Raw genomic sequence first — 23,225 nt, forward strand, 5'->3', positions numbered from 1 at the left:
TTAATTCCGAAGCCATTTCTGTGTTTCATCGTCATTAAGAAAGTCAGAGGGATACACTAAACCTGAAGTGAAGCATCGGAATCTATAGCTAGTGTCACAGGAAAGGTTCAATACATGGTCAGTAAGAAGAGCCAGTCTTCTTGTACTTAAGTCGGCATTGTGCCTTTTGTATCTAATTCCGATGCAATTTGTGTGTTTCTTCGTCAATAAGAAGGTCCAAGGGATACAGTAAACCTGAATTGAAGCATCGGAATCTATAACTAGTGTCACAGGAATGGTTCAAAACATAGTCAGTAGTAAGAGTCAGTCTTCTTGTACTTAAGTCGGCATTGTGCCTTTTGTATTTAATTCCGATGCAATTTCTGTGCTTCATCGTCAATAAGAAGGTCCAAGGGATACAATTAACCTCAAGTGAAGCATCGGAATCTATAACTAGTGTCACAGTAAGGCTCAAAACATAGACAGTAAGAAGAGTCAGTCTTCTTGTACTTAAGTCGGCATTGTGCCTTTTGTATCTAATTCCGATGCAATTTGTGTGTTTCTTCGTCAATAAGAGGGTCCAAGGGATACAGTAAACCTGAAGTGAAGCATCGGAATCTATAACTAGTGTCACAGGAATGGTTCAAAACATAGTCAGTAAGAAGAGTCAGACTTCTTGTACTTATGTCGGCATTGTGCCTTTTCTATTAAATTCCGATGCAATTTCTGTGTTTCATCGTCAATAACAAGGTCCAAGGGATACAGTAAACCTGGAGTGAAGCATCAGAATCTATAACTAGTGTCAATGGAGTGGTTCAAAACATAGACAGTAAGAATTGTCAGTCTTCTTGTACTTAAGTCGGCATTGTGCCTATTGTATTTAATTCCGATGCAATTTCTGTGCTTTATCGTCAACAAGAAGGTCAGAAGGATACAGTAAACCTGAAGTGAAGCATCGGAATCTATAGCTAGTGTCACCGGAATGGTTCAAACATAGTCAGTAAGTAGAGTCAGTCTTCTTGCTCTTAAGTCGGCATTGTGCTTTTTGTATTTAATTCCGATGCAATTTCTGTGTTTCATTGTCAACAAGAAGGTCCAAGGGATACAGTAAACCTGGAGCGCAGCATCGGAATCTATAACTAGTGTCACAGGAATGGTTCAAAACATAGACAGTAAGAAGAGTCAGTCTTTTAGTACTTAAGTCGGCATTGTGCCTTTTGTATTTTTCCGATGCAATTTCTGTGTTTCATCGTCAATAAGAAGGTCCAAGGGATACAGTTAACCTCACTTGAAACATCGGAATCTATTACTAGTGTCACAGGAATGGATCAATACATAGTCAGTAGGAAGAGTCGGTCTTCATGTACTTAAGTCGGCATTGTGCCTTTTGTATTTAATACCGATACAATTTCTGTGTTTCATCGTCAACAAGAAGGTCAGAGGGATACAGTAAACCTGAAGTGAAGCATCGGAATCTATAGCTAGTGTCGCAGGAATGGTTCAAACATAGTCAGTAAGAAGAGTCAGTCTTCTTGTTCTTAAGTCGGCATTGTGCTTTTTGTATTTAATTCCCATGCAATTTCTGTGTTTCATTGTCAATAACAAGGTCCAAGGGATACCGTAAACCTGGAGTGAAGCATGGGAATCTATAACTAGTGTCACAGGAATGGTTCAAAACAAAGACAGTAAGAAGAGTCAGTCTTGTACTTAAGTCGGCATTGTGCCTTTTGTATTTAATTCCGATGCAATTTCTGTGTTTTATCGTCAATAAGAAGATCCAAGGGATCCAGTAAACCTGACGTGAACTATCGGAATCTATAACTAGTGTCACAGGAATGGTTCAAAACATAGACAGTAGGAAGAGTCAGTCTTCTTGTACTTAAGTCGGCATTGTGTCGTTTGTATTTAATTCCGATGCAATTTCTGTGTTTCATCATCAATAAGAAGGTCCAAGGGATACTGTAAACCTGGAGTGTAGCATCGAAATCTGTAACTAGTGTCACACGAATGGCTCAAAACATAGACAGTAAGAAGAGTCAGTCTTCGTGTACTTAAGTCGGCATTTTGCCTTTTGTATTAAATTTCGATGCAATTTCTATGTTTCATCGTCAATAAGAAGGTCCAAGGGGTGCAGTAAACCTGAAGTGAAGCATCGGAATCTATAACTAGTGTCACAGGAATGGTTCAAGGCATAGTCAGTAAGAAGAGTCAGACTTCTTGTACCTATTTCGGCATTGTGCCTTTTCTATTTAATTCCGATGCAATTTCTGTGTTTCATCGTCAATAACAAGGTCCAAGGGATACAGTAAACTTGGAGTGAAGCATCGGAATCTATAACTAGTGTCAATGGAGTGGTTCAAAACATAGACAGTAAGAAGAGTCAGTCTTCTTGTACTTAAGTCGGCATTGAGCCTATTGTATTTAATTCCGATGCAATTTCTGTGTTTTATCGTCAACAAGAAGGTCAGAGGGATACAGTAAAACTGAAGTGAAGCATCGGAATCTATAGCTAGTGTCACAGGAATGGTTCAAACATAGTCAGTAAGAAGAGTCAGTCTTCTTGCTCTTAAGTCATCATTGTGCTTTTTGTATTTATTTCCGATGCAATTTCTGTGTTTCATTGTCAACAAGAAGGTCCAAGGGATACAGTAAACCTCGAGCGCAGTATCGGAATCTATAACTAGTGTCACAGGAATGGTTCAAAACATAGACAGTAAGAAGAGTCAGTCTTCTTGTACTTAAGTCGGCATTGTGCCTTTTGTATTTAATTCCGATGCAATTTCTGTGTTTCATCGTCAATAAGAAGGTCCAAGGGATACAGTTAACCTCATGTGAAACATCGGAATCTATAACTAGTGTCACAGGAATGGATCAAAACATAGTCAGTAGGAAGAGTCGGTCTTCATGTACTTAAGTCGGCATTGTGCCTTTTGTATTTAATACCGATACAATTTCTGTGTTTCATCGTCAACAACAATGTCAGAGGGATACAGTAAACCTGAAGTGAAGCATCGGAATCTATAGCTAGTGTCACAGGAATGGTTCAAACATTGTCAGTAAGAAGAGTCAGTCTTCTTGTTCTTAAGTCGGCATTGTGGTTTTTTGTATTTATTTCCGATGTAATTTCTGTGTTTCATTGTCAATAACAAGGTCCAAGGTATACCGTAAAACTGGAGCGATGCATCGGAATCTATAACTAGTGTCACAGGAATGGTTCAAAACATAGACAGTAAGAAGAGTCAGTCTTCTTGTACTTAAGTCGGCATTGTGCCTTTTGTATTTAATTACGATGCAATTTCTGTCTTGCATCGTCAATAAGAAGGTCCAAGGGATACAGTTAACCTCAAGTGAAGCATCGGAATCTATAACTAGTGTCACAGGAATGCTCAAAACATAGACAGTATGAAGAGTCAGTCTTCTTGTACTTAAGTCGGCATTGTGCATTTTGTATTCAATTCCGAAGCCATTTCTGTGTTTCATCGTCATTAAGAAAGTCAGAGGGATACACTAAACCTGAAGTGAAGCATCGGAAACTATAGCTAGTGTCACAGGAAAGGTTCAATACATAGTCAGTAAGAAGAGCCAGTCTTCTTGTACTTAAGTAGGCATTGTGCCTTTTGTATCTAATTCCGATACAATTTGTGTGTTTCTTCGTCAATAAGAAGGTACAAGGGATACAGTAAACCTGAATTGAATCATCGGAATCTAAAACTAGTGTCACAGGAATGGCTCAAAACATAGACAGTAAGAAGAGTCAGTCTTCTTTTACTTAATTCGGCATTGTGCCATTTGTATTTAATTCCGATGCAATTTCTGTGTTTCATCGACATTAAGAAGGTCCAAGGGATACAGTAAACCTGAAGTGAGGCATCGGAATCTATAACTAGTGTCACAGGAATGGTTCAAAACATAGTCAGTAGGAAGAGTCGGTCTTCATGTACTTAAGTCGGCATTGTGCCTTTTGTATTTAATTCCGATGCAATTTCTGTGTTTCATCGTCAATAAGAAGTTCCAAGGGATCCAGTAAACCTGAAGTGAAGCATCGGAATCTATAACTAGTGTCACAGGAATGGTTCAAAACATAGACAGTAGGATGAGTCAGTCTTCTTGTACTTAAGTCGGTATTGTGCCGTTTGTATTTAATTCCGATGCAATTTCTGTGTTTCATTATCAATAAAAAGGTCCAAGGGATACAGTAAACCCCAAGTGAAGCATCGGAATCTATAGCTAGTGTCACAGGAATGGTTCAAACATAGTCAGTAAGAAGAGTCAGTCTTCTTGCTCTTAAGTCGGCATTGTGCTTTTTGTATTTAATTCCGATGCAAATTCTGTGTTTCATCGTCAATAAGAAGGTCCAAGGGGTGCAGTAAACGTGAAGTGAAGCATCGGAATCTATAACTAGTGTCACAGGAATGGTTCAAAACATAGTCAGTAAGAAGAGTCAGTCTCCTTGTACTTAAGTCGGCATTGTGCCTTTTGTATTTAATTTCGATGCAATTTCTGTGTTTCATCGTCAATAAGAAGGTCCAAGGGATACAGTTAAACTCAAGTGAAGCATCGGAATCTATAACTAGTGTCACAGGAAGGCTCAAAACATAGACAGTAAGAAGAGTCAGTCTTCTTGTACTTAAGTCTGCATTGTGCCTTTTGTATTTAATTCCGAAGCCATTTCTGTGTTTCATCGTCATTAAGAAAGTCAGAGGGATACACTGAACCTGAAGTGAAGCATCGGAATCTATAGCTAGTGTCACAGGAATTGTTCAATACATAGTCAGTAAGAAGAGTCAGTCTTCTTGTACATAAGTCGGCATTGTGCCTTTTGTATCTAATTCCGATGCAATTTGTGTGTTTCTTCGTCAATAAGAAGGTCCAAGGGATACAGTAAACCTGAAGTGAAGCATCGTAATCTATAACTATTGTCACAGGAATGGTTCAAAACAAAGACAGTAAGAAGAGTCAGTCTTGTACTTAAGTCGGCATTGTGCCTTTTGTATTTAATTCCGATGCAATTTCTGTGTTTTATCGTCAATAAGAAGTTCCAAGGGATCCAGTAAACCTGACGTGAACCATCGGAATCTATAACTAGTGTCAGAGGAATGGTTCAAAACATAGACAGTAAGAAGAGTCAGTCTTCTTGTACTTAAGTCGGAATTGTTCCTTTTGTATTTAATTCCGATGCAATTTCTGTGTTTCATTGTCAATAAGAAGGTCCAAGGGATACAGTAAACCTCAAGTGAAGCATCGGAATCTATAACTAGTGTCACAGGAAGGCTCAAATCGAAGACAGTAAGAAGAGTCAGTCTTCTTGTACTTAAGTCGGCATTGTTCCTTTTGTATTTAATTCCGACGCAATTTCTGTGTTTCATCGTCAATAAGAAGGTCCAAGGGATACAGTAAACCTCAAGTGAAGCATCGGAATCTATAACTAGTGTCACAGGAAGGCTCAAAACATAGACAGTAAGAAGAGTCAGTCTTCTTGTACTTAAGTCGGCATTGTGCCTTTTGTATTTAATTCCGAAGCCATTTCTGTGTTTCATCGTCATTAAGAAAGTCAGAGGGATACACTAAACCTGAAGTGAAGCATCGGAATCTATAGCTAGTGTCACAGGAATGGTTCAATACATAGTCAGTAAGAAGAGTCAGCCTTCTTGTACTTAAGTCGGCATTGTGCCTTTTGTAATTAATTCCGATGCAATTTCTGTGTTTCATCGTCAATAAGAAGTTCCAAGGGATCCAGAAAAACCTGAAGTGAAGCATCGGAATCTATAGCTAGTGTCACAGGAATGGTTCAATACATAGTCAGTAAGAAGAGTCAGTCTTCTTGTACTTAAGTCGGCATTGTGCCTTTTGTATTTAATTCCGATGCAATTTCTGTGTTTCATCGTCAATAAGAAGGTCCAAGGGATACAGTTAAACTCAAGTGAAGCATCGGAATCTATAACTAGTGTCACAGGAAGGCTCAAAACATAGACAGTAAGAAGAGTCAGTCTTCTTGTACTTAAGTCTGCATTGTGCCTTTTGTATTTAATTCCGAAGCCATTTCTGTGTTTCATCGTCATTAAGAAAGTCAGAGGGATACACTAAACCTGAAGTGAAGCATCGGAATCTATAGCTAGTGTCACAGGAATTCTTCAATACATAGTCAGAAAGAAGAGTCAGTCTTCTTGTACTTAAGTCGGCATTGTGCCTCTTGTATCTAATTCCGATGCAATTTGTGTGTTTCTTCGTCAATAAGAAGGTCCAAGGGATACAGTGAACCAGAAGTGAAGCATCGTAATCTATAACTAGTCTCACAGGAATGGTTCAAAACAAAGACAGTAAGAAGAGTCAGTCTTGTACTTAAGTCGGCATTGTGCCTTTTGTATTTAATTCCGATGCAATTTCTGTCTTTTATCGTCAATAAGAAGTTCCAAGGGATCCTGTAAACCTGACGTGAACCATCGGAATCTATAACTAGTGTCACAGGAATGGTTCAAAACATAGACAGTAAGAAGAGTCAGTCTTCTTGTTCTTAAGTCGGCATTGTTCCTTTTGTATTTAATTACGATGCAATTTCTGTGTTTCATCGTCAATAAGAAGTTCCAAGGGATCCAGAAAAACCTGAAGTGAAGCATCGGAATCTATAACTAGTGTCACAGGAATGGTTCAAAACATAGACAGTAGGAAGAGTCAGTCGTCTTGTACTTAAGTCGACGTTGTGCCATTTGTATTTAATTAGGATGCAATTTCTGTGTATTATCATCAATAAGAAGTTCCAAGGGATACAGTAAACCTGGAGTGTAGCATCGGATTCTGTAACTAGTGTCACAGGAATGGTTCAAAACATCGACAGTAAGAAGAGTCAGTCTTCGTGTACTTAAGTCGGCATTTTACATTTGTATTTAATTCCGATGCAATTTCTATGTTTCATCGTCAATAAGATGGTCCAAGGGGTGCAGTAAACCTGAAGTGAAGCATCGGAATCTATAACTAGTGTCACAGGAATGGTTGAAAACATAGTCAGTAAGAAGAGTCAGTCTTCTTGCCCTTAAGTCGGCATTGTGCTATTTGTATTTAATTCCGATGCAATTTCTGTGTTTCATTGTCAACAAGAAGGTCAGAGGGATACTGTAAACCTGAAGTGAAGCATCGGAATCTATAGCTAGTGTCACAGGAATGGTTCAAACATAGTGAGTAAGAAGAGTCAGTCTTCTTGCTCTTAAGTCGGCATTGTGCTTTTTGTATTTAATTCCGATGCAATTTCTGTGTTTCATTGTCAACAAGAAGATCCAAGGGATACAGTTAACCTGGAGCGAAGCATCGGAATTTATAACTAGTGTCACAGGAATGGTTCAAACATAGACAGTAAGAAGAGTCAGTCTTCTTGTACTTAAGTCGGCATTGTGCCTTTTGTATTTAATTCCGAAGCCATTTCTGCGTTTCATCGTCATTAAGAAAGTCAGAGGGATACACTAAACCTGAAGAGAAGCATCGGAATCTATAGCTAGTGTCACAGGAATTGTTCATGACATAGTCAGTAAGAAGAGTCAGTCTTCTTGCCCTTATGTCGGCATTGTGCTATTTGTATTTAATTCCGATGCAATTTCTGTGTTTCATTGTCAACAAGAAGGTCAGAGGGATACTGTAAACCTGAAGTGAAGCATCGGAATCTATAGCTAGTGTCACAGGAATGGTTCAAACATAGTGAGTAAGAAGAGTCAGTCTTCTTGCTCTTAAGTCGGCATTGTGCCTTTTGTATTTAATTCCGAAGCCATTTCTGTGTTTCATCGTCATTAAGAAAGTCAGAGGGATACTGTAAACCTGAAGTGAAGCATCGGAATCTATAGCTAGTGTCACAGGAATGGTTCAAACATAGTGAGTAAGAAGAGTCAGTCTTCTTGTACTTAAGTCGGCATTGTGCCTTTTGTATTTAATTCCGATGCAATTTCTGTGTTTCATCGTCAATAAGAAGGTCCAAGGGATACAGTTAAACTCAAGTGAAGCATCGGAATCTATAACTAGTGACACAGGAAGGCTCAAAACATAGACAGTAAGAAGAGTCAGTCTTCTTGTACTTAAGTCTGCATTGTGCCTTTTGTATTTAATTCCGAAGCCATTTCTGTGTTTCATCGTCATTAAGAAAGTCAGAGGGATACACTAAACCTGAAGCGAAGCATCGGAATCTATAGCTAGTGTCACAGGAATTGTTCAATACATAGTCAGTAAGAAGAGTCAGTCTTCTTGTACTTAAGTCGGCATTGTGCCTTTTGTATCTAATTCCGATGCAATTTGTGTGTTTCTTCGTCAATAAGAAGGTCCAAGGGATACAGTAAACCTGAAGTGAAGCATCGTAATCTATAACTAGTCTCACAGGAATGGTTCAAAACAAAGACAGTAAAAAGAGTCAGTCTTGTACTTAAGTCGGCATTGTGCCTTTTGTATTTAATTCCGATGCAATTTCTGTCTTTTATCGTCAATAAGAAGTTCCAAGGGATCCTGTAAACCTGACGTGAACCATCGGATTCTGTAACTAGTGTCACAGGAATGGTTCAAAACATAGACAGTAAGAAGAGTCAGTCTTCTTGTACTTAAGTCGGCATTGTTCCTTTTGTATTTAATTCCGATGCTATTTCTGTGTTTCATTGTCAATAAGAAGGTCCAAGGGATACAGTAAACCTCAAGTGAAGTATCGGAATCTATAACTAGTGTCACAGGAAGGCTCAAAACATAGACAGTAAGAAGAGTCAGTCTTCTTGTACTTAAGTCGGCATTGTGCCTTTTGTATTTAATTCCGAAGCCATTTCTGTGTTTCATCGTCATTAAGAAAGTCAGAGGGATACACTAAACCTGAAGTGAAGCATCGGAATCTATAGCTAGTGTCACAGGAATGGTTCAATACATTGTCAGTAAGAAGAGTCAGCCTTCTTGTACTTAAGTCTGCATTGTGCCTTTTGTATCTAATTCCGATGCAATTTGTGTGTTTCATCGTCGTTAGAAGGTCCAAGGGATACAGTAAACCTGTAGTGAAGCATCGGAATCTATAACTAGTGTCACAGGAAGGCTCAAAACAAAGACAGTAAGAAGAGTCAGTCTTCTTGTACTTAAGTCGGCATTGTTCCTTTTGTATTTAATTCCGATGCAATTTCTGTGTTTCATCGTCAATAAGAAGGTCCAAGGGATACAGTAAACGTCAAGTGAAGCATCGGAATCTATAACTAGTGTCACAGGAAGGCTCAAAACATAGACAGTAAGAAGAGTCAGTCTTCTTGTACTTAAGTCGGCATTGTGCCTTTTGTATTTATTTCCGAAGCCATTTCTGTGTTTCATCGTCATTAAGAAAGTCAGAGGGATACACTAAACCTGAAGTAAAGCATCGGAATCTATAGCTAGTGTCACAGGAATGGTTCAATACATAGTCAGTAAGAAGAGTCAGCCATCTTGTACTGAAGTCGGCATTGTGCCTTTTGTATTTAATTCCGATGTAATTTCTGTGTTTCATCGTCAACAAGAAGGTCAGAGGGATACACTAAACTTGAAGTGAAGCATCGGAATCTATAACTAGTGTCACAGGAATGGTTCAATCATAGTCAGTAAGAAGAGTTAGTCTTCTTGTTTTTAAGTCGGCATTGTGCTTTTTGTATTTAGTTCCGATGCAATTTCTGTGTTTCATTGTCAATAAGAAGGTCCAAGGGATACAGTAAACCTGTAGCGAAGCATCGGAATCTATAACTAGTGTCACAGGAATGGTTCAAAACATAGTCAGTAAGAAGAGTCAGTCTTCTTGTACTTAAGTCGGCATTGTGCCTTTTGTATCTAATTCCGATGCAATTTGTGTGTTTCTTCGTCAATAAGAAGGTCCAAGGGATACAGTAAACCTGAAGTGGAGCATCGTAATCTATAACTAGTGTCACAGGAATGGTTCAAAACAAAGACAGTAAGAAGAGTCAGTCTTGTACTTAAGTCGGCATTGTTCCTTTTGTATTTAATTCCGATGCAGTATCTGTGTTTCATCGTCAATAAGAAGGTCCAAGGGATACAGTAAACCTCAAGTGAAGCATTGGAATCTATAACTAGTGTCACAGGAATGGTTCAAAACATAGACAGTAGGAAGAGTCAGTCGTCTTGTACTTAAGTCGGCATTGTGCCATTTGTATTTAATTAGGATGCAATTTCTGTGTATCATCATCAATAAGAAGTTCCAAGGGATACAGTAAACCTGGAGTGTAGCATCGGAATCTGTAACTAGTGTCACATGAATGGTTCAAAACATAGACAGTAAGAAGAGTCAGTCTTCGTGTACTTAAGTCGGCATTTTACATTTGTGTTTAATTCCGATGCAATTTCTATGTTTCATCGTCAATAAGAAGGTCCAAGGGGTGCAGTAAACCTGAAGTGAAGCAGCGGAATCTATAACTAGTGTCACAGGAATGGTTCAAAACATAGTCAGTAAGAAGAGTCAGTCTTCTTGCCCTTAAGTCGGCATTGTGCTATTTGTATTTAATTCCGATGCAATTTCTGTGTTTCATTGTCAACAAGAAGGTCTGAGGGATACTGTAAACCTGAAGTGAAGCATCGGAATCTATAGCTAGTGTCACAGGAATGGTTCAAACATAGTGAGTAAGAAGAGTCTGTCTTCTTGCTCTTAAGTCGGCATTGTGCTTTTTGTATTTAATTCCGATGCAATTTCTGTGTTTCTTCGTCAATAAGAAGGTCCAAGGGATACAGTTAACCTCAAGTGAAACATCGGAATCTACAACTAGTGTCACAGGAATGGTTCAAAACATAGTCAGTAGGAAGAGTCGGTCTTCATGTACTTAAGTCGGCATTGTGCCTTTTGTATTTAATACCGATGCAATTTCTGTGTTTCATCGTCAATAAGAAGGTCCAAGGGATACAGTAAACCCCAAGTGAAGCATTGGAATCTATAACTAGTGTCACAGGAATGGTTCAAAACATAGACAGTAAGAACAGTCAGTCTTCTTGTACTTATGTCGCCATTGTGCCTTTTGTATATAATTCCGAAGCCATTTCTGTGTTTCATCGTCATTAAGAAAGTCAGAGGGATACACTAAACCTGAAGTGATGCATCGGAATCTATAGCTGGTGTCACAGGAATGGTTCAAAACATAGTCAGTAAGAAGTGTCAGTCTTCTTGTACTTAAGTCGGCATTGTGCCTTTTGTATTTAATTCCGATGCAATTTCTGTGTTTCATTGTCAATAACAAGGTCCAAGGGATACTGTAAACCTGGAGCGATGCATCGGAATCTATAACTAGTGTCACAGGAATGGTTCAAAACATAGACAGTAAGAAAAGTCAGTCTTCTTGTACTTAAGTCTGCATTGTGCCTTTTGTAGTTAATTCCGATGCAATTTCTGTGTTTCATCGTCAATAAGAAGGTCCAAGGGATACAGTTAACCTCAAGTGAAGCATCGGAATCTATAACTAGTGTCACAGGAAGGCTCAAAACGTAGACAGTAAGTAGAGTCAGTCTTCTAGTACTTAAGTCCGCATTGTGCCTTTTGTATTTAATTCCGAAGCCATTTCTGTGTTTCATCGTCATTAAGAAAGTCAGAGGGATACACTAAACCTGAAGTGAAGCATCGGAATCTATAGCTAGTGTCACAGGAAAGGTTGAAAACATAGTCAGTAAGAAGTGTCAGTCTTCTTGTACTTAAGTCGGCATTGTGCCTTTTGTATCTAATTCCGATGCAATTTGTGTGTTTCTTCGTCAATAAGAAGGTCCAAGGGATACAGTAAACCTGAATTGAAACATCGGAATCTATAACTAGTGTCACAGGAATGGTTCAAAACATAGACAGTAAGAAGACTCAGTCTTCTTTTACTTAATTCGGCATTCTGCCTTTTGTATTTAATTCCGATGCAATTTCTGTGTTTCATCGTCATTAAGAAGGTCCAAGGGAACCAGTAAACCTGAAGTGAGGCATCGGAATCTATAACTAGTGTCACAGGAATGGTTCAAAACATAGTGAGTAGGAAGGGTCGGTCTTCATGTACTTAAGTCGGCATTGTGCCTTTTGTATTTAATTCCGATGCAATTTCTGTGTTTCATCGTCAATAAGAAGGTCCAAGGGATCCAATAAACCTGAAGTGAAGCATCGGAATCTATAGCTAGTGTCACAGGAATGGTTCAATGCATAGTCAGTAAGAAGAGTCAGCCTTGTTGTACTTAAGTCGGCATTGTGCCTTTTGTATCTAATTCCGATGCAATTTGTGTGTTTCATCGTCGTTAGAAGGTCCAAGGGATACAGTAAACCTGAAGTGAAGCATCGGAATCTATAACTAGTGTCACAGGAAGGCTCAAAACATAGACAGTAAGAAGAGTCAGTCTTCTTGTACTTAAGTCGGCATTGTTCCTTTTGTATTTCATTCCGATGCAATTTCTGTGTTTCATCGTCAATAAGAAGGTCCAAGGGATACAGTAAACCTCAAGTGAAGCATCGGAATCTATAACTAGTGTCACAGGAAGGCTCAAAACATAGACAGTAAGGAGAGTCAGACTTCTTGTACTTAAGTCGGCATTGTGCCTTTTGTATTTAATTCCGAAGCCATTTCTGTGTTTCATCGTCATTAAGAAAGTCAGAGGGATACACTAAACCTGAAGTGAAGCATCGGAATCTATAGCTAGTGTCACAGGAATGGTTCAATACATAGTCAGTAAGAAGAGTCAGCCTTCTTGTACTTATGTCGGCATTGTACCTTTTGTATTTAATTCCGATGCAATTTCTGTGTTTCATCGTCAATAAGAAGTTCCAAGGGATCCAGAAAAACCTGAAGTGAAGCATCGGAATCTATAACTAGTGTCACAGGAATGGTTCAAAACATAGACAGTAGGAAGAGTCAGTCGTCTTGCACTTAAGTCGGCATTGTGCCATTTGTATTTAATTAGGATGCAATTTCTGTGTATCATCATCAATAAGAAGTTCCAAGGGATACAGTAAACCTGGAGTGTAGCATCGGAATCTGTAACTAGTGTCACATGAATGGTTCAAAACATAGACAGTAAGAAGAGTCAGTCTTCGTGTACTTAAGTCGGCATTTTACATTTGTATTTAATTCCCATGCAATTTCTATGTTTCATCGTCAATAAGAAGGTCCAAGGGGTGCAGTAAACCTGAAGTGAAGCATCGGAATTTATTACTAGTGTCACAGGAATGATTCAAAACATAGTCAGTAAGAAGAGTCAGTCTTCTTGCCCTTAAGTCGGCATTGTGCTATTTGTATTTAATTCCGATGCAATTTCTGTGTTTCATTGTCAACAAGAAGGTCAGAGGGATACTGTAAACCTGAAGTGAAGCATCGGAATCTATAACTAGTGTCACAGGAATGGTTCAAACATAGTGAGTAAGAAGAGTCAGTCTTCTTGCTCTTAAGTCGGCATTGTGCCTTTTGTGTTTAATTCCGATGCAATTTCTGTGTTTCATCGTCAATAAGAAGGTCTAAGGGATACAGTTAACCTCAAGTGAAACATCGGAATCTATAACTAGTGTCACAGGAATGGTTCAAAACATAGTCAGTAGGAAGAGTCGGTCTTCATGTACTTAAGTCGGCGTTGTGCCTTTTGTATTTAATACCGATACAATTTCTTTGTTTCATCGTCAGTACGAAGGTCCAAGGGATACAGTAAACCTCAAGTGAAGCATCGGTATCAATAACTAGTGTCACAGGAATGGTTCAAAACTTAGTCAGTAGGAAGAGTCGGTCATCATGTACTTAAGTCGGCATTGTGACTTTTTTGTTTCATTCCGATGCAATTTCTGAGTTTCATCGTCAATAAGAAGGTCCAAGGGATACAGTTAACCTCAAGTGAAACATCGGAATCTATAACTAGTGTCACAGGAATGGTTCAAAACATAGTAAGTAGGAAGAGTCGGTCATCATGTACTTAATTCGGCATTGTGACTTTTGTATTTCATTCCGAAGCAATTTCTGTGTTTCATCGTCAATAAGAAAGTCCAAGGGATACAGTAAACCTCAAGCGAAGCATCGGAATCTATAACTAGTGTCAAAGGAATGGTTCAAAACTTAGACAGTAAGAAGAGTCAGTCCTCTTGTACTTAAGTCGGCATTGTGCCTTTTGTATTTAATTCCGATGCAATTTCTGTGTTTCATCGTCAATAAGAAGGTCCAAGGGATACAGTAAACCCCAAGTGAAGCATTGGAATCTTTAACTAGTGTCACAGGAATGGTTCAAAACATAGACAGTAAGAAAAGTCAGTCTTCTTGTACTTAAGTCGCCATTGTGCCTTTTGTATTTAATTCCGAAGCCATTTCTGTGTTTCATCGTCATTAAGAGAGTCAGAGGGATACACTAAACCTGAAGTGAAGCATCGGAATCTATAGCTAGTGTCACAGGAATGGTTCAAAACATAGTCAGTAAGAAGTGTCAGTCTTCTTGTACTTAAGTCGGCATTGTGCTTTTTGTATTTAATTCCGATGCAATTTCTGTGTTTCATTGCCAATAACAAGGTCCAAGGGATACAGTAAACCTGGAGCGATGCATCGGAATCTATAACTAGTGTCACAGGAATGGTTCTAAACATAGACAGTAAGAAAAGTCAGTCTTCTTGTACTTAAGTCGGCATTGTGCCTTTTGTATTTAATTCCGATGCAATTTCTGTGTTTCATCGTCAATAAGAAGGTCCATGGGATATAGTTAACCTCAAGTGAAGCATCGGAATCTATAACTAGTGTCACAGGAAGGCTCAAAACATGGACAGTAAGTAGAGTCAGTCTTCTAGTACTTAAGTCGGCATTGTGCCTTTTGTATTAAATTCCGAAGCCATTTCTGTGTTGCATCGTCATTAAGAAAGTCAGAGGGATACACTAAACCTGAAGTGAAGCATCGGAATCTATAGCTAGTGTCACAGGAAAGGTTCAAAACATAGTCAGTAAGAAGTGTCAGTCTTCTTGTACTTAAGTCGGCATTGTGCCTTTTGTATCTAATTCCGATGCAATTTGTGTGTTTCTTCGTCAATAAGAAGGTCCAAGGGATACAGTAAACCTGAATTGAAGCATCGGAATCTATAACTAGTGTCACAGGAATGGTTCAAAACATAGACAGTAAGAAGACTCAGTCTTCTTTTACTTAATTCGGTATTCTGCCTTTTGTATTAAATTCCGATGCAATTTCTGTGTTTCATCGTCATTAAGAAAGTCCAAGGGATACTGTAAACCTGAAGTGAGGCATCGGAATCTATAACTAGTGTCACAGGAATGGTTCAAAACATAGTGAGTAGGAAGAGTCGGTCTTCATGTACTTAAGTCGGCATTGTGCCTTTTGTATTTAATTCCGATGCAATTTCTGTGTTTCATCGTCAATAAGAAGGTCCAAGGGATCCAGTAAACCTGAAGTGAGGCATCGGAATCTATAACTAGTGTCACAGGAATGGTTCAAAACATAGTCAGTAGGAAGAGTCGGTCTTCATATACTTAAGTCGGCATTGTGAATTTTGTATTTAATACCGACACAATTTCTGTGTTTCATCGTCAATAAGAAGGTCCAAGGGATCCAGTAAACCTGAAGTGAGGCATCGGAATCTATAACTAGTGTCACAGGAATGGTTCAAAACATAGTCAGTAGGAAGAGTCGGTCTTCATATACTTAAGTCGGCATTGTGAATTTTGTATTTAATACCGATACAATTTCTGTGTTTCATCGTCAATAAGAAGGTCCAAGGGATACAGTAAACCTGAAGTGAAGCATCGGTATCAATAACTAGTGTCACAGGAATGGTTCAAATCTTAGTCAGTAGGAAGAGTCGGTCATCATGTATTTAATTCGGCATTGTGACTTTTGTATTTCATTCCGATGCAATTTCTGTGTTTCATCGTCAATAAGAAGGTCCAAGGGATACAGTAAACCTCAAGTGAAGCATCGGAATCTATAACTAGTGTCACAGGAATGGTTCAATACATAGTCAGTAAGAAGAGTCAGTCTTCTTGTACTTAAGTCGGCATTGTGCCTTTTGTATCTAATCCCGATGCAATTTATGTGTTTCTTCGTCAATAAGAAGGTCCAAGGGATACAGTAAACCTGAAGTGAAGCATCGGAATCTATAACTAGTGTCACACGAATGGTTCAAAACATAGACAGTAAGAAGAGTCAGTCTTCGTGTACTTAAGTCGGCATTTTGCCTTTTGTATTTAATTCCGATGCAATTTCTATGTTTCATCGTCAATAAGAAGGTCCAAGGGGTGCAGTAAACCTGAAGGGAAGCATCGGAATCTACAACTAGTGTCACAGGAATGGTTCAAAACATAGTCAGTAAGAAGAGTCAGACTTCTAGTACTTAAGTCGGCATTGTGCCTTTTCTATATAATTCCGATGCAATTTCTGTGTTTCATCGTCAATAACAAGGTCCAAGGGATACAGTAAACCTGGAGTGAAGCATCGGAATCTATAACTAGTGTCAATGGAGAGGTTCAAAACATAGACAGTAAGAAGAGTCAGTCTTCTTGTACTTAAGTCGGCATTGTGCCTATTGTATTTAATTCCGATGCAATTTCTGTGTTTCATCGTCAACAAGAAGGTCAGAGGGATACTGTAAACCTGAAGTGAAGCATCGGAATCTATAGCTAGTGTCACAGGAATGGTTCAAACATAGTCAGTAAGAAGAGTCAGTCTTCTTGCTCTTATGTCGGCATTGTGCTTTTTGTATTTAATTCCGATGCAATTTCTGTGTTTCATTGTCAACAAGAAGGTCCAAGGGATACATTAAACCTGGAGCGAAGCATCGGAATTTATAACTAGTGTCACAGGAATGGTTCAAAACATAGACAGTAAGAAGAGTCAGTCTTCTTGTACTTAAGTCGGCATTGTGCCTTTTGTATTTAATTCCGATGCAATTTCTGTGATTCATCGTCAATAAGATGGTCCAAGGGATACAGTTAACCTCAAGTGAAACATCGGAATCTATAACTAGTGTCACAGGAATGGTTCAATACATAGTCAGTAGGAAGAGTCGGTCTTCATGTACTTAAGTCGGCATTGTGCCTTTTGAATTTAATACCGATACAATTTCTGTGTTTCATCGTCAGTACGAAGGTCCAAGGGATACAGTAAACCTCAAGTGAAGCATCGGTATCAATAACTAGTGTCACAGGAATGGTTCAAAACTTAGTCAGTAGGAAGAGTCAGTCATCATGTACTTAAGTCGGCATTGTGACTTTTTTGTTTCATTCCGATGCAATTTCTGTGTTTCATCGTCAATAAGAAGGTCCAAGGGATACAGTTAACCTCAAGTGAAACATCGGAATCTATAACTAGTGTCACAGGAATGGTTCAAAACACAGTCAGTAGGAAGAGTCGGTCTTCATGTACTTAAGTCGGCATTGGGCCTTTTGTATTTAATACCGATACAATATCTGTGTTTCATCGTCAGTACGAAGGTCCAAGGGATACAGTAAACCTCAAGTGAAGCATCGGAATCTATAACTAGTGTCACAGGAATGGTTCAAAACATAGACAGTAAGAAGAGTCAGTCCTCTTGTACTTAAGTCGGCATTGTGCCTTTTGTATTTAATTCCGATGCAATTTCTGTGTTTCATCGTCAATAAGAACGTCCAATGGATACAGTAAACCCCAAGTGAAGCATTGGAATCTATAACTAGTGTCACAGGAATGGTTCAAAACATAGACAGTAAGAAGAGTCAGTCTTCTTGTACTTTAGTCGGCATTGTGCCTTTTGTATTTAATTCCGAAGCCATTTCTGAGTTTCATCGTCATTAAGAAAGTCAGAGGGATACACCAAACCTGAAGTGAAGCATCGGAATCTATAGCTAGTGTCACAGGAATGGTTCAAAGCATAGTCAGTAAGAAGAGTCAGTCTTCTTGTACATAAGTCGGCATTGTGCCTTTTGTATTTAATTCCGATGCAATTTGTGTGTTTCTTCGTCAATAAGAGGGTCCAAGGGATACAGTAAACCTGGAGTGAAGCATGGGAATCTATAACTAGTGTCACAGGAATGGTTCAAAACATAGACAGTAAGAAGAGTCAGTCTTCTTGTACTGAATTCGGCATTGTGCCTTTTGTATTTAATTCCGATGCAATTTCTGTGTTTCATCGTCAATAAGAAGGTCCAAGGGATACAGTAAACCTTGAGTGAAGCATCGGAATCTATAACTAGTGTCACAGGAATGGTTCAAAACATAGACAGTAAGAATAGTCAGTCTTCTTGTACTTAAGTCGGCATTGTGCCTTTTGTATATAATTCCGATGCAATTTCTGTGTTTCATCGTCAATAAGAAGGTCCAAGGGATACAGTAAACCTAAAGTGAAGCATCGGAATCTATAACTAGTGTCACAGGAATGGTTCAAAACATAGACACTAAGAAGAGTCAGTCTTCTTGTACTTAAGTCGGCATTGTGCCTTTGTACTTAATTCCGCAGCCATTTCTGTGTTTCATCGTCATTAAGAAAGTCAGAGGGATACACTAAACCTGAAGTGAAGCATCGGAATCTATAGCTAGTGTCACAGGAATGGTTCAAAACACAGTCAGTAAGAAGAGTCAGTCTTCTTGTACTTAAGTCGGCATTGTGCCTTTTGTATTTAATTCCGATGCAATTTGTGTGTTTCTTCGTCAATAAGAAGGTCCAAGGGATACAGTAAACCTCAAGTGAAGCATCGGAATCTATAACTAGTGTCACAGGAAGGCTCAAAACATAGACAGTAAGAAGAGTCAGTCTTCTTGTACTTAAGTCGGCATTGTGCCTTTTGTATTTATTTCCGAAGCCATTTCTGTGTTTCATCGTCATTAAGAAAGTCAGAGGGATACACTAAACCTGAAGTAAAGCATCGGAATCTATAGCTAGTGTCACAGGAATGGTTCAATACATAGTCAGTAAGAAGAGTCAGCCATCTTGTACTGAAGTCGGCATTGTGCCTTTTGTATTTAATTCCGATGTAATTTCTGTGTTTCATCGTCAACAAGAAGGTCAGAGGGATACACTAAACTTGAAGTGAAGCATCGGAATCTATAACTAGTGTCACAGGAATGGTTCAATCATAGTCAGTAAGAAGAGTTAGTCTTCTTGTTTTTAAATGGTTCAAAACATAGTCAGTAAGAAGAGTCAGTCTTCTTGTACTTAAGTCGGCATTGTGCCTTTTGTATCTAATTCCGATGCAATTTGTGTGTTTCTTCGTCAATAAGAAGGTCCAAGGGATACAGTAAACCTGAAGTGGAGCATCGTAATCTATAACTAGTGTCACAGGAATGGTTCAAAACAAAGACAGTAAGAAGAGTCAGTCTTGTACTTAAGTCGGCATTGTTCCTTTTGTATTTAATTCCGATGCAGTATCTGTGTTTCATCGTCAATAAGAAGGTCCAAGGGATACAGTAAACCTCAAGTGAAGCATTGGAATCTATAACTAGTGTCACAGGAATGGTTCAAAACATAGACAGTAGGAAGAGTCAGTCGTCTTGTACTTAAGTCGGCATTGTGCCATTTGTATTTAATTAGGATGCAATTTCTGTGTATCATCATCAATAAGAAGTTCCAAGGGATACAGTAAACCTGGAGTGTAGCATCGGAATCTGTAACTAGTGTCACATGAATGGTTCAAAACATAGACAGTAAGAAGAGTCAGTCTTCGTGTACTTAAGTCGGCATTTTACATTTGTGTTTAATTCCGATGCAATTTCTATGTTTCATCGTCAATAAGAAGGTCCAAGGGGTGCAGTAAACCTGAAGTGAAGCAGCGGAATCTATAACTAGTGTCACAGGAATGGTTCAAAACATAGTCAGTAAGAAGAGTCAGTCTTCTTGCCCTTAAGTCGGCATTGTGCTATTTGTATTTAATTCCGATGCAATTTCTGTGTTTCATTGTCAACAAGAAGGTCTGAGGGATACTGTAAACCTGAAGTGAAGCATCGGAATCTATAGCTAGTGTCACAGGAATGGTTCAAACATAGTGAGTAAGAAGAGTCAGTCTTCTTGCTCTTAAGTCGGCATTGTGCTTTTTGTATTTAATTCCGATGCAATTTCTGTGTTTCATTGTCAACAAGAAGGTCCAAGGGATACAGTAAACCTGGAGCGAAGCATCGGAATTTATAACTAGTAACACAGGAATGGTTTAAAACATAGACAGTAAGAAGAGTCAGTCTTCCTGTACTTAAGTCGGCATTGTGCCTTTTGTATTTAATTCCGATGCAATTTCTGTGTTTCATCGTCAATAAGAAGGTCCAAGGGATACAGTTAACCTCAAGTGAAACATCGGAATCTACAACTAGTGTCACAGGAATGGTTCAAAACATAGTCAGTAGGAAGAGTCGGTCTTCATGTACTTAAGTCGGCATTGTGCCTTTTGTATTTAATACCGATGCAATTTCTGTGTTTCATCGTCAATAAGAAGGTCCAAGGGATACAGTAAACCCCAAGTGAAGCATTGGAATCTATAACTAGTGTCACAGGAATGGTTCAAAACATAGACAGTAAGAACAGTCAGTCTTCTTGTACTTATGTCGCCATTGTGCCTTTTGTATATAATTCCGAAGCCATTTCTGTGTTTCATCGTCATTAAGAAAGTCAGAGGGATACACTAAACCTGAAGTGATGCATCGGAATCTATAGCTGGTGTCACAGGAATGGTTCAAAACATAGTCAGTAAGAAGTGTCAGTCTTCTTGTACTTAAGTCGGCATTGTGCCTTTTGTATTTAATTCCGATGCAATTTCTGTGTTTCATTGTCAATAACAAGGTCCAAGGGATACTGTAAACCTGGAGCGATGCATCGGAATCTATAACTAGTGTCACAGGAATGGTTCAAAACATAGACAGTAAGAAAAGTCAGTCTTCTTGTACTTAAGTCTGCATTGTGCCTTTTGTAGTTAATTCCGATGCAATTTCTGTGTTTCATCGTCAATAAGAAGGTCCAAGGGATACAGTTAACCTCAAGTGAAGCATCGGAATCTATAACTAGTGTCACAGGAAGGCTCAAAACATAGACAGTAAGTAGAGTCAGTCTTCTAGTACTTAAGTCCGCATTGTGCCTTTTGTATTTAATTCCGAAGCCATTTCTGTGTTTCATCGTCATTACGAAAGTCAGAGGGATACACTAAACCTGAAGTGAAGCATCGGAATCTATAGCTAGTGTCACAGGAAAGGTTGAAAACATAGTCAGTAAGAAGTGTCAGTCTTCTTGTACTTAAGTCGGCATTGTGCCTTTTGTATCTAATTCCGATGCAATTTGTGTGTTTCTTCGTCAATAAGAAGGTCCAAGGGATACAGTAAACCTGAATTGAAACATCGGAATCTATAACTAGTGTCACAGGAATGGTTCAAAACATAGACAGTAAGAAGACTCAGTCTTCTTTTACTTAATTCGGCATTCTGCCTTTTGTATTTAATTCCGATGCAATTTCTGTGTTTCATCGTCATTAAGAAGGTCCAAGGGAACCAGTAAACCTGAAGTGAGGCATCGGAATCTATAACTAGTGTCACAGGAATGGTTCAAAACATAGTGAGTAGGAAGGGTCGGTCTTCATGTACTTAAGTCGGCATTGTGCCTTTTGTATTTAATTCCGATGCAATTTCTGTGTTTCATCGTCAATAAGAAGGTCCAAGGGATCCAATAAACCTGAAGTGAAGCATCGGAATCTATAGCTAGTGTCACAGGAATGGTTCAATACATAGTCAGTAAGAAGAGTCAGCCTTGTTGTACTTAAGTCGGCATTGTGCCTTTTGTATCTAATTCCGATGCAATTTGTGTGTTTCATCGTCGTTAGAAGGTCCAAGGGATACAGTAAACCTGAAGTGAAGCATCGGAATCTATAACTAGTGTCACAGGAAGGCTCAAAACATAGACAGTAAGAAGAGTCAGTCTTCTTGTACTTAAGTCGGCATTGTTCCTTTTGTATTTCATTCCGATGCAATTTCTGTGTTTCATCGTCAATAAGAAGGTCCAAGGGATACAGTAAACCTCAAGTGAAGCATCGGAATCTATAACTAGTGTCACAGGAAGGCTCAAAACATAGACAGTAAGGAGAGTCAGACTTCTTGTACTTAAGTCGGCATTGTGCCTTTTGTATTTAATTCCGAAGCCATTTCTGTGTTTCATCGTCATTAAGAAAGTCAGAGGGATACACTAAACCTGAAGTGAAGCATCGGAATCTATAGCTAGTGTCACAGGAATGGTTCAATACATAGTCAGTAAGAAGAGTCAGCCTTCTTGTACTTATGTCGGCATTGTACCTTTTGTATTTAATTCCGATGCAATTTCTGTGTTTCATCGTCAATAAGAAGTTCCAAGGGATCCAGAAAAACCTGAAGTGAAGCATCGGAATCTATAACTAGTGTCACAGGAATGGTTCAAAACATAGACAGTAGGAAGAGTCAGTCGTCTTGCACTTAAGTCGGCATTGTGCCATTTGTATTTAATTAGGATGCAATTTCTGAGTATCATCATCAATAAGAAGTTCCAAGGGATACAGTAAACCTGGAGTGTAGCATCGGAATCTGTAACTAGTGTCACATGAATGGTTCAAAACATAGACAGTAAGAAGAGTCAGTCTTCGTGTACTTAAGTCGGCATTTTACATTTGTATTTAATTCCCATGCAATTTCTATGTTTCATCGTCAATAAGAAGGTCCAAGGGGTGCAGTAAACCTGAAGTGAAGCATCGGAATTTATTACTAGTGTCACAGGAATGATTCAAAACATAGTCAGTAAGAAGAGTCAGTCTTCTTGCCCTTAAGTCGGCATTGTGCTATTTGTATTTAATTCCGATGCAATTTCTGTGTTTCATTGTCAACAAGAAGGTCAGAGGGATACTGTAAACCTGAAGTGAAGCATCGGAATCTATAACTAGTGTCACAGGAATGGTTCAAACATAGTGAGTAAGAAGAGTCAGTCTTCTTGCTCTTAAGTCGGCATTGTGCCTTTTGTGTTTAATTCCGATGCAATTTCTGTGTTTCATCGTCAATAAGAAGGTCTAAGGGATACAGTTAACCTCAAGTGAAACATCGGAATCTATAACTAGTGTCACAGGAATGGTTCAAAACATAGTCAGTAGGAAGAGTCGGTCTTCATGTACTTAAGTCGGCGTTGTGCCTTTTGTATTTAATACCGATACAATTTCTTTGTTTCATCGTCAGTACGAAGGTCCAAGGGATACAGTAAACCTCAAGTGAAGCATCGGTATCAATAACTAGTGTCACAGGAATGGTTCAAAACTTAGTCAGTAGGAAGAGTCGGTCATCATGTACTTAAGTCGGCATTGTGACTTTTTTGTTTCATTCCGATGCAA

Source organism: Schistocerca serialis, chromosome 12 (genome assembly GCF_023864345.2).
Source record: "Schistocerca serialis cubense isolate TAMUIC-IGC-003099 chromosome 12, iqSchSeri2.2, whole genome shotgun sequence".
NCBI lineage: Eukaryota > Metazoa > Arthropoda > Insecta > Orthoptera > Acrididae > Schistocerca > Schistocerca serialis.